At 32.7% G+C, this 9984-nt stretch overlaps 2 non-coding genes across 2 annotated transcripts; one reads left to right on the top strand and one right to left on the bottom strand.

Annotated features, from left to right (window-relative positions):
- Positions 1–1086: 1086 nt before the first annotated feature.
- Trnal-uaa (transfer RNA leucine (anticodon UAA)) lies at positions 1087–1170 on the top strand. The gene has a single exon. It is a non-coding gene; the product is annotated as a tRNA-Leu (tRNA).
- Positions 1171–9599: 8429 nt separating this feature from the next.
- Trnal-uaa (transfer RNA leucine (anticodon UAA)) lies at positions 9600–9683 on the bottom strand. The gene has a single exon. It is a non-coding gene; the product is annotated as a tRNA-Leu (tRNA).
- Positions 9684–9984: the final 301 nt, after the last annotated feature.

Here is a 9984-nt window from a genome sequence, read left to right as displayed (position 1 = left end):
ATAGTTCAAATTCAATAAAAATCGACAAAAATACAGCTTCTAGCTAAAATTTGATGGTTTCGTTGCACTTTCCGGGCCCGTAGGGTATCTGATTGACTTAAAAGTACAAGAAAACACTTCAAAAGTGACGTTTCTGAAGAATTTTAACAGTTTTCTTGTATCTACGAACGCCAGAATGCATAAAATTGACCTAAACGTCTCCTTTTCCTATTCTGAGTCGATTCTGCATGCTTTAAGTGTGTTTGGTGGCTCAGAACCATCAAAAAACGTTGAAATATAGTTCAAATTCAATAAAAATCGACAAAAATACAGTTTCTAGCTAAAATTTGATGGTTTCGTTGCACTTTCCGAGACCCTAGTGTATCTGATTGGCTTAAAAGTACAAGAAAACACTTCAAAAGTGACGTTTCTGAAGAATTTTAACAGTTTTCTTGTATCTACGAACGCCAGAATGCATAAAATTGACCTAAACGTCTCCTTTTCCTATTCTGAGTCGATTCTGCATGCTTTAAGTGTGTTTGGTGGCTCAGAACCATCAAAAAACGTTGAAATATAGTTCAAATTCAATAAAAATCGACAAAAATACAGTTTCTAGCTAAAATTTGATGGTTTCGTTGCACTTTCCGAGCCCCTAGTGTATCTGATTGGCTTAAAAGTACAAGAAAACACTTCAAAAGTGACGTTTCTGAAGAATTTTAACAGTTTTCTTGTATCTACGAACGCCAGAATGCATAAAATTGACCTAAACGTCTCCTTTTCCTATTCTGAGTCGATTCTGCATGCTTTAAGTGTGTTTGGTGGCTCAGAACCATCAAAAAACGTTGAAATATAGTTCAAATTCAATAAAAATCGACAAAAATACAGTTTCTAGCTAAAATTTGATGGTTTCGTTAGTAGTTATATAGTGGGGCTGCTGGCTCAGGTCAAATGAGGTCAACCCGAGCTAGGAGCCCCACAACTTTTGATCGAGCGGTCATTGATCTTTTTGGTCGACAATTGACTGTTTGTGTATGAACGTGACTGACCTCGGCGTTGACCTTGCTTTGTCATCGCCTTGTGCTCGATCTATCTGACTCTATGTCCGTAGTCAGGTTGGCCGAGCGGTTTAAGGCGTCAGATTTAAGCTCTGATTCTCGAAAGAGAGCGTGGGTTCGAATCCCACACCTGACAGTTTTTTTTTGTATGCAGTTCTACAGTTTTGTTTTGCGTTTAAATGAAACACAATTTAATATTACGTCATTTATTGAGGAAATATTTCATACAACCAATTGTATAGACACTTAGCATTATTTAAAGAACAGTAACATTTTTTATTATTAGATATATGATTATCACATGATGGGATTTCTTTAGGCAATTTCACACAGTCTTCAATTGTTTCGAGGTTCACAACTTTGGGGCAGTCTTTTCCTAGCGTTTCCATGAGATAATTTTCTTTACATTTTCCTTTTACATATAAGACCTCCACTCCATGTTCCTTGATGTATTTGAGCAAAATTTCTTTTGCAAATATCTGATCCTTGGAGCCGTCATTAAATCTCAACATGTGATGGTAACGTTCTAGATATCTGGCTTGTTTCTTGGTTTTTTCATCGAGTTCGTTGAATTGTTTGGTGGATTTGAATGTTTCATGTATTGTGTTAATTCCATCGTATATCGTAAGTTCTTTTACAATGAATTCTTGCAGAGTAAAACCTTGTACGTCAACTACAACCAACTTCATCTTGTCAATTATTTCGACTGACTGAGAAGGAAGCGACTATGCAATTGTTTTTCTATCAATCCAACTATTGTGGGTGCTATTAAATCCTAACCACTTGACATACAGTTGGTTGCCTTTCTTTTTTAAAACTTTTTCAACGAGATACACACCTGGATGCTTAACTTTTAGTAGTTCCATTTCATAGAAGCCACCTAAAATGTTTTCACCCTTTTCATCTTTCAAAAAATATGTGATGGGATTAGTGAGATTAATTTTCCTTATTACGAAAATTTCATTTGACCAATTGGGTGTGTATCCCTTATCAAAGATTCCACGATATTTACTTATTCTTACGTTGTCACCAACTGTAAATTTTTGTTTATTGCTAACTATTTTAATGCGAGTATAAGCAGCTTTTAGAATAGCTTTCTCATTACTTTTGTTAACTTGTGAGGGTTTCATTTTTATAGTACGATGATAAGAATTATTATATTGATGTACTACATTTGGCAATAAATCTAACCATTTATAATTTCCTTGCAAACTAAATTCTTTCCACATTAAATTTTTCAATGTGCGATTTACTCTTTCAACGATTGAGGCCTTTTTTAAACTGTAAACACTGTAATGATTAATTTTGTATTTTTTCATAAGATTTTGAAACTTTACATTATAGAATTCTTTTCCTTGATCTGTTTGTAAATTTTTGGGTAACCATACGATCTTGGATAAAATTGTTTCCATTGCAGTCGTTATTTGTTGAGAATCTTTCGATTTTACTGGAACAGCCCACACATATTTTGAGAAACAGTCAATAACAATAAGTATATATTTGTATCCTCTATTTGTCTTAGCATACGGTATCATTTCCACTAAATCTGCTTGTAATGTTTCGTTAATACCCTTAATTATCACCTTACGTCGTGTAAAATTAATTCTTACAGGTTTGTGCAGTTCTGCAACAATATCTCTTTTAATGGGAGTTGGTTCATACACCTTCTTGCGCTTCATTTTTATTGCTCTTGTGTTTATAATATGCTTTCTCGGACGTAACTAATGATTCTTCAAAATTCACAGGGCATTTTATTATCATTTCAGCGAACAAATCCGGTACATTTTCTGTTTTATTGAAGGCATATTTGAACGAGATACGGTCACCGTTACGTAATGAAAGTCCTTCCATTTCTTCTCTATTAAATATTTTGTTATTTACACAAATATTTATTTCATTGCTAGTAATATTTAATTTTGCAATTGAACCAATTTCTAAAGGAAACGTGTAGTGAGTTTCTTTAGACTTTAATATGTACGTGTTTTCGATGGTTTTAGCTGATTCGAAGTGAAATATTAGATTATAGAACATATAGTTCGAAATAGTAATCATAGCATCGTCAACTGAATCTGAAAGTTTAGTATGTTTCAGCAAATGACGTCCGAATTTATCCAGAGTCATATTAAGCAATAATTTTAGCTTCGCGTAGTTCTTCTATTATAGAAACGATTTCGTTTTGGTGACCTGAGTGGCCTGCTGTCTGGGAAGCGACTAACAACTTCAGTCTTTCAACTAATTCATTTGGATCTTCCCAATACACATAATCAACTTTATTTGCGTTTACTTCTTTAAACAATACTTGACCACCTTTCTTCGGCTTTTTATACTTCGTGAGAGTTGAGAACAATGGTCCTATAATATTTTTGTATTTCATAGAACTTGTACCCAATATTCGATCATTTTCATCGAAATTTCTTCGATATGCATTAGTTTTTTCTAGAATTTTTTTGTATATTTCTTTGTCTTCCACAGTAAAATGAATAGGCTTCTTTTTAAAAATGAGTTCATAAATTCCAGGCGTCCCTATAAATATCTCATTATCTATTTTTATATCTGGACCTACAAATTGTACCTCCTTCGAACCAATGTAAAATTTCTCTGAGAACGTGTCATGTCTTACGCCTGTTCTGTGATCAAATTTACTTTCTGTATCGTGATGCATTTCGTCAATATATTTTCTCGGTAATTCATCAAAATCATTTAAATATTCGTTGTAAACATCTGTATCAACGATGTTTTTAATATAATTTTTACTTAATTGAACAGATTTTTCAAGAACTTCATCGAAGTTGTAATTATCATTGTCTTTTTCGGGAATGTATTCGAACACATTGTTCTGTGCATCTGTTTTATTTATTGATTCCTCGAAATCTCCCTGTGACAGAATATCATATTTTGAACTAATCGGACTCATTCCTTGTTCTTTTTCGTTTTTGATTGTATCGATTCTTTTCACAAGGTTAGTAACTTTTGTAGCAATTCTTTTTTGTCTTGGTGTGAAAATTTCTTCTTGCATTGGTGTATTATTGATAGTTTTTTTGGCACGAACAGGAGATAGAATTGTATTTTCCAACTTTCGCTTTGTTGGTGTACTGTGCTCAATGTTCGATGCATTTTTTGTTTTCACATCTTGATTACTTTTTATTGCAGATTCACTTCTTCTCTCAATTAATGTTTCCAAATGTTTGGTAAGGGGTTCATACTTTTTTTCTTCATTTCTTTGAGTTGCTTTAATTAGTTCTAATTTTCTTTGTAAATCTTTTCTTTTCTTAATCAATTTCTTTTTTAAATCAAGCACATCTGATATTTTCGAATCCATGTCTCCTAAGACTTTCGAAAATACAAATAAACTGAATTAATCTATTTGAATTAAAGGCTTATATACGTATGCAACATTTCACAAACATTCTATAAAAAAGACTAGTTTTTTTTTTTTTTTTCATATTTCAATAGTATAGATGCACATGTTTTGTTTTGTAATGATCTCTTATATGATCTTTATAATAGCAATATATACAGGGTAAGTTAGGGGTATCTGTTTCACCTCCACATTTTGGACATTTATATTTTACAGGAACTGGCATGAGTAGTTATATAGTGGGGCTGCTGGCTCAGGTCAAATGAGGTCAACCCGAGCTAGGAGCCCCACAACTTTTGATCGAGCGGTCATTGATCTTTTTGGTCGACAACTGACCTGGGCGTTCATTGACTCTTTGTGGCTGCAGGTGGCTGACATGTGCGTTGACCTTGCTTTTGCTCGGTCAAGCTGACGCAGCGATCCCCTTCCTATCTCGAGCAGGCTCGAGTAATACCCCACCATCTCTTTTGCGGTTATATAAACGTCGATTTACTTGTCAGTGATTTATTTAGTATTGTGCCTTCAATTGTTGAACAGATTGTAAATTTAAAATGTCGTCTTTTATTTCTGGTTTGAATAAAGAATCACAATTACAAGCTTTTGTGAGTGCAAAAACTTTAGAAGAAAACAAAAAGTTTTTAATTAAAAGTTTTAGTAAAAATCCTACAAAATACGGGGACAAAATATTTGTGCAACTGGAAGATTGCAGGACAATACTACCCGAGCGCTTTACTGAAAAATTCGACGATTCAGTAATCGACGATCTGAACAGAAAAATTGCCAACGGCTGGAAGTTGCATTTCGTCAACAAAGGACCGATCGGTCAAACAGTCAATATAGAATTCATTGAAGGATGAAAATAATGAAAAATAAGAAATATAATCTAAATATCGTTAAAACTTTGCATCGGAGATTAGATTTACATTTGGAACGTATTCGTTCCATAAAAGAAGCAATTAAGTTGTATGAAATAAGAAAAGGACTTAATAATCTTAAGCTGTAGAATTAATGAATTTAATAAATTATAATTAATCACTTACTGTGTTTTATTTCACCATCCTCGTACAAAATATTATTTTATGGTGAATCGTCATGAATAAAAGACGTGTGTGCTTCGATAATATACCTGTTATTTTCTTAATAAATGATAAAGAAAACCGAATTAATACTTGGTTATATGATGTTAGAAGATTTCAAATGAATGTGGAACGTTTCGAAATACAAATAAAACCGTTAATCGAAAAAATGATGGAGAAGAAGCGAAAATTTAGAGAAACAATCGAAAAGTTAGATTCACAATTGAAAATTATTCAACAAAGAAAATCAGTTAAATAACTTCTTCGAAAATTGGAATAATTCAAATTATATTATTATATTGTAATAAATATTGTTTATTTCGTTTGGTGTGTTATTTTCACCAGTCCCATATAAAATTATTTAATTGCGATTAACCGTCACGAATAAAAGCCGTGTTTCTTCTGACAAAATTCCGTTTAAAATGGTCACTTAGGTTATTCATAACAGACAAAAAAATTATTTGTTTTGGGTCGAAAATAGGCCCAGACTACATAAACTTTTACCCAAACGACAAATAATAAACCGAACCACGCCCGTAATAATTTAAAATAAAATTTCAGCTGTCCGAAGCAAGTTTCTGTTGATTTAAGCTTATTTGCACTCGGAATCTTGTACATTACAAATAATTACGGATCAATCTAACGTAAAAATAATGATGCGAAACACGTCCGTACATGTTGAGATTTAATGACGGCTCCAAGGATCAGATATTTGCAAAAGAAATTTTGCTCAAATACATCAAGGAACATGGAGTGGAGGTCTTATAAAATTGGTTCAATTGCAAAATTAAATATTACTAGCAATGAAATAAATATTTGTGTAAATAACAAAATATTTAATAGAGAAGAAATGGAAGGACTTTCATTACGTAACGGTGACCGTATCTCGTTCAAATATGCCTTCAATAAAACAGAAAATGTACCGGATTTGTTCGCTGAAATGATAATAAAATGCCCTGTGAATTTTGAAGAATCATTAGTTACGTCCGAGAAAGCATATTATAAACACAAGAGCAATAAAAATGAAGCGCAAGAAGGTGTATGAACCAACTCCCATTAAAAGAGATATTGTTGCAGAACTGCACAAACCTGTAAGAATTAATTTTACACGACGTAAGGTGATAATTAAGGGTATTAACGAAACATTACAAGCAGATTTAGTGGAAATGATACCGTATGCTAAGACAAATAGAGGATACAAATATATACTTATTGTTATTGACTGTTTCTCAAAATATGTGTGGGCTGTTCCAGTAAAATCGAAAGATTCTCAACAAATAACGACTGCAATGGAAACAATTTTATAACCTTGTGAAAAGAATCGATACAATCAAAAACGAAAAAGAACAAGGAATGAGTCCGATTAGTTCAAAATATGATATTCTGTCACAGGGAGATTTCGAGGAATCAATAAATAAAACAGATGCACAGAACAATGTGTTCGAATACATTCCCGAAAAAGACAATGATAATTACAACTTCGATGAAGTTCTTGAAAAATCTGTTCAATTAAGTAAAAATTATATTAAAAACATCGTTGATACAGATGTTTACAACGAATATTTAAATGATTTTGATGAATTACCGAGAAAATATATTGACGAAATGCATCACGATACAGAAAGTAAATTTGATCACAGAACAGGCGTAAGACATGACACGTTCTCAGAGAAATTTTACATTGGTTCGAAGGAGGTACAATTTGTAGGTCCAGATATAAAAATAGATAATGAGATATTTATAGGGACGCCTGGAATTTATGAACTCATTTTTAAAAAGAAGCCTATTCATTTTACTGTGGAAGACAAAGAAATATACAAAAAAATTCTAGAAAAAACTAATGCATATCGAAGAAATTTCGATGAAAATGATCGAATATTGGGTACAAGTTCTATGAAATACAAAAATATTATAGGACCATTGTTCTCAACTCTCACGAAGTATAAAAAGCCGAAGAAAGGTGGTCAAGTATTGTTTAAAGAAGTAAACGCAAATAAAGTTGATTATGTGTATTGGGAAGATCCAAATGAATTAGTTGAAAGACTGAAGTTGTTAGTCGCTTCCCAGACAGCAGGCCACTCAGGTCACCAAAACGAAATCGTTTCTATAATAGAAGAACTACGCGAAGCTAAAATTATTGCTTAATATGACTCTGGATAAATTCGGACGTCATTTGCTGAAACATACTAAACTTTCAGATTCAGTTGACGATGCTATGATTACTATTTCGAACTATATGTTCTATAATCTAATATTTCACTTCGAATCAGCTAAAACCATCGAAAACACGTACATATTAAAGTCTAAAGAAACTCACTACACGTTTCCTTTAGAAATTGGTTCAATTGCAAAATTAAATATTACTAGCAATGAAATAAATATTTGTGTAAATAACAAAATATTTAATAGAGAAGAAATGGAAGGACTTTCATTACGTAACGGTGACCGTATCTCGTTCAAATATGCCTTCAATAAAACAGAAAATGTACCGGATTTGTTCGCTGAAATGATAATAAAATGCCCTGTGAATTTTGAAGAATCATTAGTTACGTCCGAGAAAGCATATTATAAACACAAGAGCAATAAAAATGAAGCGCAAGAAGGTGTATGAACCAACTCCCATTAAAAGAGATATTGTTGCAGAACTGCACAAACCTGTAAGAATTAATTTTACACGACGTAAGGTGATAATTAAGGGTATTAACGAAACATTACAAGCAGATTTAGTGGAAATGATACCGTATGCTAAGACAAATAGAGGATACAAATATATACTTATTGTTATTGACTGTTTCTCAAAATATGTGTGGGCTGTTCCAGTAAAATCGAAAGATTCTCAACAAATAACGACTGCAATGGAAACAATTTTATCCAAGATCGTATGGTTACCCAAAAATTTACAAACAGATCAAGGAAAAGAATTCTATAATGTAAAGTTTCAAAATCTTATGAAAAAATACAAAATTAATCATTACAGTGTTTACAGTTTAAAAAAGGCCTCAATCGTTGAAAGAGTAAATCGCACATTGAAAAATTTAATGTGGAAAGAATTTAGTTTGCAAGGAAATTATAAATGGTTAGATTTATTGCCAAATGTAGTACATCAATATAATAATTCTTATCATCGTACTATAAAAATGAAACCCTCACAAGTTAACAAAAGTAATGAGAAAGCTATTCTAAAAGCTGCTTATACTCGCATTAAAATAGTTAGCAATAAACAAAAATTTACAGTTGGTGACAACGTAAGAATAAGTAAATATCGTGGAATCTTTGATAAGGGATACACACCCAATTGGTCAAATGAAATTTTCGTAATAAGGAAAATTAATCTCACTAATCCCATCACATATTTTTTGAAAGATGAAAAGGGTGAAAACATTTTAGGTGGCTTCTATGAAATGGAACTACTAAAAGTTAAGCATCCAGGTGTGTATCTCGTTGAAAAAGTTTTAAAAAAGAAAGGCAACCAACTGTATGTCAAGTGGTTAGGATTTAATAGCACCCACAATAGTTGGATTGATAGAAAAACAATTGCATAGTCGCTTCCTTCTCAGTCAGTCGAAATAATTGACAAGATGAAGTTGGTTGTAGTTGACGTACAAGGTTTTACTCTGCAAGAATTCATTGTAAAAGAACTTACGATATACGATGGAATTAACACAATACATGAAACATTCAAATCCACCAAACAATTCAACGAACTCGATGAAAAAACCAAGAAACAAGCCAGATATCTAGAACGTTACCATCACATGTTGAGATTTAATGACGGCTCCAAGGATCAGATATTTGCAAAAGAAATTTTGCTCAAATACATCAAGGAACATGGAGTGGAGGTCTTATATGTAAAAGGAAAATGTAAAGAAAATTATCTCATGGAAACGCTAGGAAAAGACTGCCCCAAAGTTGTGAACCTCGAAACAATTGAAGACTGTGTGAAATTGCCTAAAGAAATCCCATCATGTGATAATCATATATCTAACAATAAAAAATGTTACTGTTCTTTAAATAATGCTAAGTGTCTATACAATTGGTTGTATGAAATATTTCCTCAATAAATGACGTAATATTAAATTGTGTTTCATTTAAACGCAAAACAAAACTGTAGAACTGCATACAAAAAAAAACTGTCAGGTGTGGGATTCGAACCCACGCTCTCTTTCGAGAATCAGAGCTTAAATCTGACGCCTTAAACCGCTCGGCCAACCTGACTACGGACATAGAGTCAGATAGATCGAGCACAAGGCGATGACAAAGCAAGGTCAACGCCGAGGTCAGTCACGTTCATACACAAACAGTCAATTGTCGACCAAAAAGATCAATGACCGCTCGATCAAAAGTTGTGGGGCTCCTAGCTCGGGTTGACCTCATTTGACCTGAGCCAGCAGCCCCACTATATAACTACTATTATAATGTACATTTTGGACATTTATATTTTACAGGAACTGGCATGTTGACGGTTTAAGATACTTTTATAGACTGAAATTATGGAAATGGGTCAATGAAATTATCA

The sequence above is a fragment of the Zophobas morio genome, unplaced genomic scaffold, assembly GCF_036711695.1.
Source record: "Zophobas morio isolate AGI-343-1 ecotype UQ-CSIRO unplaced genomic scaffold, CSIRO_AGI_Zmor_V1 ptg000173l, whole genome shotgun sequence".
Classification (NCBI taxonomy): domain Eukaryota; kingdom Metazoa; phylum Arthropoda; class Insecta; order Coleoptera; family Tenebrionidae; genus Zophobas; species Zophobas morio.
Note: the sequence above shows the minus strand (reverse complement) of the source record. Positions and strands in the feature narration are given on the sequence as shown.